A 5,000-nucleotide genomic window follows, 5' to 3' on the forward strand; every position below is an offset into this window, starting at 1 on the left:
TTCTGTGGGTCAGACGGGTCATCAGAGGGTGGTTCTGTGGGTCAGACGGGTCATCAGAGGGTGGTTCTGTGGGTCAGATGGGTCATCAGAGGGTGGTTCCGTGGGTCAGATGGGTCATCAGAGGGTGGTTCTGTGGGTCAGATGGGTCATCAGAGGGTGGTTCTGTGGGTCAGATGGGTCATCAGAGGGTGGTTCTGTGGGTCAGATGGGTCATCAGAGGGTGGTTCTGTGGGTCAGACGGGTCATCAGAGGGTGGTTCCGTGGGTCAGATGGGTCATCAGAGGGTGGTTCCGTGGGTCAGATGGGTCATCAGAGGGTGGTTCCGTGGGTCAGATGGGTCATCAGAGGGTGGTTCCGTGGGTCAGACGGGTCATCAGAGGGTGGTTCCGTGGGTCAGATGGGTCATCAGAGGGTGGTTCCGTGGGTCAGATGGGTCATCAGAGGGTGGTTCCGTGGGTCAGACGGGTCATCAGAGGGTGGTTCTGTGGGTCAGATGGGTCATCAGAGGGTGGTTCTGTGGGTCAGATGGGTCATCAGAGGGTGGTTCCGTGGGTCAGATGGGTCATCAGAGGGTGGTTCCGTGGGTCAGACGGGTCATCAGAGGGTGGTTCCGTGGGTCAGATGGGTCATCAGAGGGTGGTTCCGTGGGTCAGATGGGTCATCAGAGGGTGGTTCCGTGGGTCAGACGGGTCATCAGAGGGTGGTTCTGTAGGGTCAGAGGCAGAATGATTAACGGTCCATGGAGAGATAAAGGTTGAAACCCAGAGCGTCTCAGATCGAAAAACACTGAGGCCCTCATTTATCAATCGAGTGTAAAATCTGCCACAGATTCGAGTGCAGGTTTCGTAGTACACCCACGTCGCATCGGCATTTATAAAGTGATCGCAAACAGCTGATCCTTCCTTAATTTCGTCCTGACGTTAATAAATGTGACGGCTGAAATCTATCTGGCACGCCCTATGAAATCAAGCCTCGCCCTCGTTTTTGCGACTGAACACATGAATTACGACCTGTGGGAACCATGGAAACAAGTTTTTACTATGGAAAAAAGGTTTCTCCCGTGCCTTGCCCGCCTCACGCACCTCTCTCTCACACACACACACACACACACACACACACACACACACACACACGCAGAAGCACACGCAACTTGCAAGCCCACTGGTGTCTTGTTAAATAAAGAACGAACACCTGCATGAATTAAATAAAGTTGTAGGCCTACCCTGTCTGTTTTCCTCTCACCTCGCTTGCTTTGCTGTCATGTCCACGCATGCACGCATATACATGACACATCGACATCGCATCGCCATGAATGGAATTAGTTTTTGTAGGCTGGCCTATATTAATTTTACCCATTCGTGCGCAGTGCACGGCGAAGGCGTGATACTGCGCACTGCTGTGATATTAAAGTCCTGTGGGTGACATGCCTGCATGAGAGATAGGCTATCATGTCGTCAAGGCAGCTCACAATCAACGTTTATGTAGTGATTTGATCATTGATGAACGAATCATAAACATATGGATGAAGGCTTGCCGCTTGCGCTGGTATGTGTTGGCGACGCACGCCGCGGTCCCGTCCTCCCGAGCCCCGAAAATGATCTCGCTTTTATCTGAACTGTCAAAACTGTCTAAGCACTTATAAATGGTGAATGATTAAGCCCCTTACGCCTATAGCCTGCTAGTACTTACTACAAATAGGCAAGCTGTATTGTATGCTTGTCATTGTCACTTGGAAATAAAGGCGTGCAGTCCATTCATGCCTTTAAAAAAATAATAATATCATAATCGCATATGCCGCATCACCGCGCGTCCGCATGCGCTCCAAAATCATCTCACAAGTGCGCTCGCATAACAAGTGTTTGATTAAGCACAAACTAATACATTGTAAACATGTTATATTGTTTTTAATTGCGCGATTTTAATTACTTGTAAAGTTGGAAATCTCTCTTTTGTTTTTTACATACACATACCGTTTTATATTAACATTTTAGGAGTGAAAACATATGTTTTGATGCCTGTGACAGTGTCAGCAGTTCAGACAAGGCTGCTCCGCTTGTGTAAGACAGAAAAAAAATGCGTACGCCAGCTGAGGAGCAACCGTGGATTTTCAACGTTGTCACGTTCAATTTCAAGCGTTGGCGGAAATGGTAAATGTCAAAAATGTCGGCAATTTCGGCGTGCACCCATATTTTGGCATACGCACGGTTGATAAATGAGGGCCTGAATCTTCAAGACTTGATCTTAGATAGTGTAATTCAGAGTCCAGTTCACGTCCAGGTCAGACTCCGCTGACAGGAGATCCACGCACGCACGCACGCACGCACGCACGCACGCACGCACGCACGCACGCACGCACGCACGCACGCACGCACGCACGCACGCACGCACGCACGCACCTCAAAGTGCACGTTAAATCCAATATCCACTTCAAACACCAAAGGATGGAGTCAGCACCTTATTGTTGATACAGGCTGTGGGATCACACACACACACACACACACACACACACACATACACACACACACACACGCACACACACACACACACACACACACACGCACACGCACACGCACACGCGTGCGTGCGGGCGCGTGTGCGCGTATATGTACTCTGTCCGTTCAGAAAGCCAGGCGTTCAGCGTTACTCAGCAGATTGTCAAAGAGCTCATTTCTCAACGCAGAGCTTGGGAGAAGGAGGCGGAGCTTCCGTGTTGCCTGCACAAATTCTGACCACAAACGTTTTTTTCATGTCAAGGACCCCCAAATGGACACTCATCAAGACCCCCGTTTGAAGAGACACGCCAGGGACCCCCGTTTGAAGAGACACAACCAGGGACCCCCGTTTGAAGAGACACAACCAGGGACCCCCGTTTGAAGAGACACAACCAGGGACCCCCGTTTGAAGAGACACACCAGGGACCCCCGTTTGAAGAGACACAACCAGGGACCCCCGTTTGAAGAGACACGCCAGGGACCCCCACGAGAGAAGCTGTTTCCGGCTCTAGCAGTGACTCTAGTCTACGGACCCCCCATTTAATGGCATTTCTGTCTCTGGGACCCCCGATTTATATTGTAAAAACCAATGTTATAATTTTAACTCTGAGAGTGTACAAATGGAACCAAATGGACCCGTCAGTCACATCTGGGCAGTGAGGACATTGGAACCAAATGGACCCTCTCATGCAGGGTCTGTAACTCTGAGAGTGCACACATGGAACCAGTCATTGTACAATTATATAAATTGGGGGTCTCAGAGATAGAAATGCCATTAGATGGGGGGTCCGTAGAACTAATGCAGGTCAAACTGGGGGTCCTTGAAATTAAAATGGTTGAGAATCACTGCTATAGAGCCGTAAAAATCTTATCTTATGGGGGTCCCTGGAATCTTATGGGGGTCCCTGGAATCTTATGGGGGTCCCTGGAATCTTATGGGGGTCCCTGGAATCTTATGGGGGTCCCTGGTATCTTATGGGGGTCCCTGGAATCTTATGGGGGTCCCTGGAATCTTATGGGGGTCCCTGGAATCTTATGGGGGTCCCTGGTATCTTATGGGGGTCCCTGGTATCTTATGGGGGTCCCTGGAATCTTATGGGGGTCCCTGGGATATATTATGTTCTAATGGGGGTCTAATGAGTGTCAATTTAGAGGTTCCTTGACATGAAAAAGGTTCTTTTTTTTAATACATTTTTATTTCGTTTTTAGATGAAAGGCACAGGTACCCCTTCTTCTATTAGTTAACACACATATTGATTCATTCATTTATTCATTCATTCATTCAGTGTAATAGAGTCTTCGTTCCACAGGGGGGGGGCTGTGGTGGGCGGGAGAGCAGCAGCAGCAGTAGCAGGTGGTTAAAAAGTTCCAGGAAATAGGAAATGGTACAACGGATCACATGGGAAGTGATGCAATGGGAGGGAAGTGGGGACTCCATTTTGTGAGTGAAAGAGAGTTTGTTGATGTTGGCTTGTTTTGTTTGTTTGGAGAAAGAAATCTCTAAGTTTTAATCCCAAAATCACAATGAATCATTCAACATGGAGGATGAACAGGGCATTATTGTGGAACTCTTAGACATGAAGATGGATTTATATATAATAATAATAATATATTATTGTTGAAACAGAGAATCTCCTGGAGGAAGAAATGCCACACAGGTTGGTTCAGAGAGAGATAATGAGCATCAATGTTTTACTTTGACTGGTCGGTTGAATCTTTATTGATAACAAACTGTTGCCATTCTGGTCCTTTGATGTTCACCTGCAAAGTGTGTGTGTTGGTGCACTGTGTGTGTCTAAAAGTGTGGTTGTTTATTTGGTCTTGTTTCTAAAGTGTGGTTGTTTATTTGGTCTTGTTTCTAAAGTGTAGTTGTTTATTTGGTCTTGTTTCTAAAGTGTGGTTGTTTATTTGGTCTTGTTTCTAAAGTGTAGTTGTTTTGTTGGTCTTGTTTCTAAAGTGTAGTTGATTATTTGGTCTTGTTTCTAAAGTGTAGTTGTTTATTTGGTCTTGTTTCTAAAGTGTAGTTGTTTTGTTGGTCTTGTTTCTAAAGTGTAGTTGATTATTTGGTCTTGTTTCTAAAGTGTAGTTGTTTATTTGGTCTTGTTTCTAAAGTGTAGTTGTTTTGTTGGTCTTGTTTCTAAAGTGTAGTTGATTATTTGGTCTTGTTTCTAAAGTGTAGTTGTTTATTTGGTCTTGTTTCTAAAGTGTAGTTGTTTATTTGGTCTTTATAATGGACTACAACTCTAGGCGATCTTCTAACTGTGTGTGTGTGTCTATGTGTGTGTCTGCGTGCGTGCGTGCGTGCACGGTCTAGGGGCGATGTTCTAACTGTGTGTGTGTGTGTGTGCGTGCGCGGTCTAGGGGCGATGTTCTAACTGTGTGTGTGTGTGTGTGTGTGTGTGTGCGTGCGCGGTCTAGGGGCGATGTTCTAACTGTGTGTGTGTGTGTGTGTGTGTGTGTGCGTGCGCGGTCTAGGGGCGATGTTCTAACTGTGTGCGTGTGTGTGTG

General features: G+C 47.1%; 1 protein-coding gene across 1 annotated transcript in view; it reads left to right on the forward strand.

The window, feature by feature from the left end:
- LOC308333048 (glutamate receptor ionotropic, delta-1-like) overlaps positions 1-5,000 on the forward strand; it is a gene marked incomplete at both ends in the record, with an annotated part of 71,671 nt that overhangs the window by 7,121 nt on the left and 59,550 nt on the right. The window lies entirely within an intron of this gene.

The sequence above is a fragment of the Protomyctophum bolini genome, assembly GCF_963924005.1.
Source record: "Protomyctophum bolini genome assembly, chromosome: 18".
Taxonomy (NCBI): domain Eukaryota; kingdom Metazoa; phylum Chordata; class Actinopteri; order Myctophiformes; family Myctophidae; genus Protomyctophum; species Protomyctophum bolini.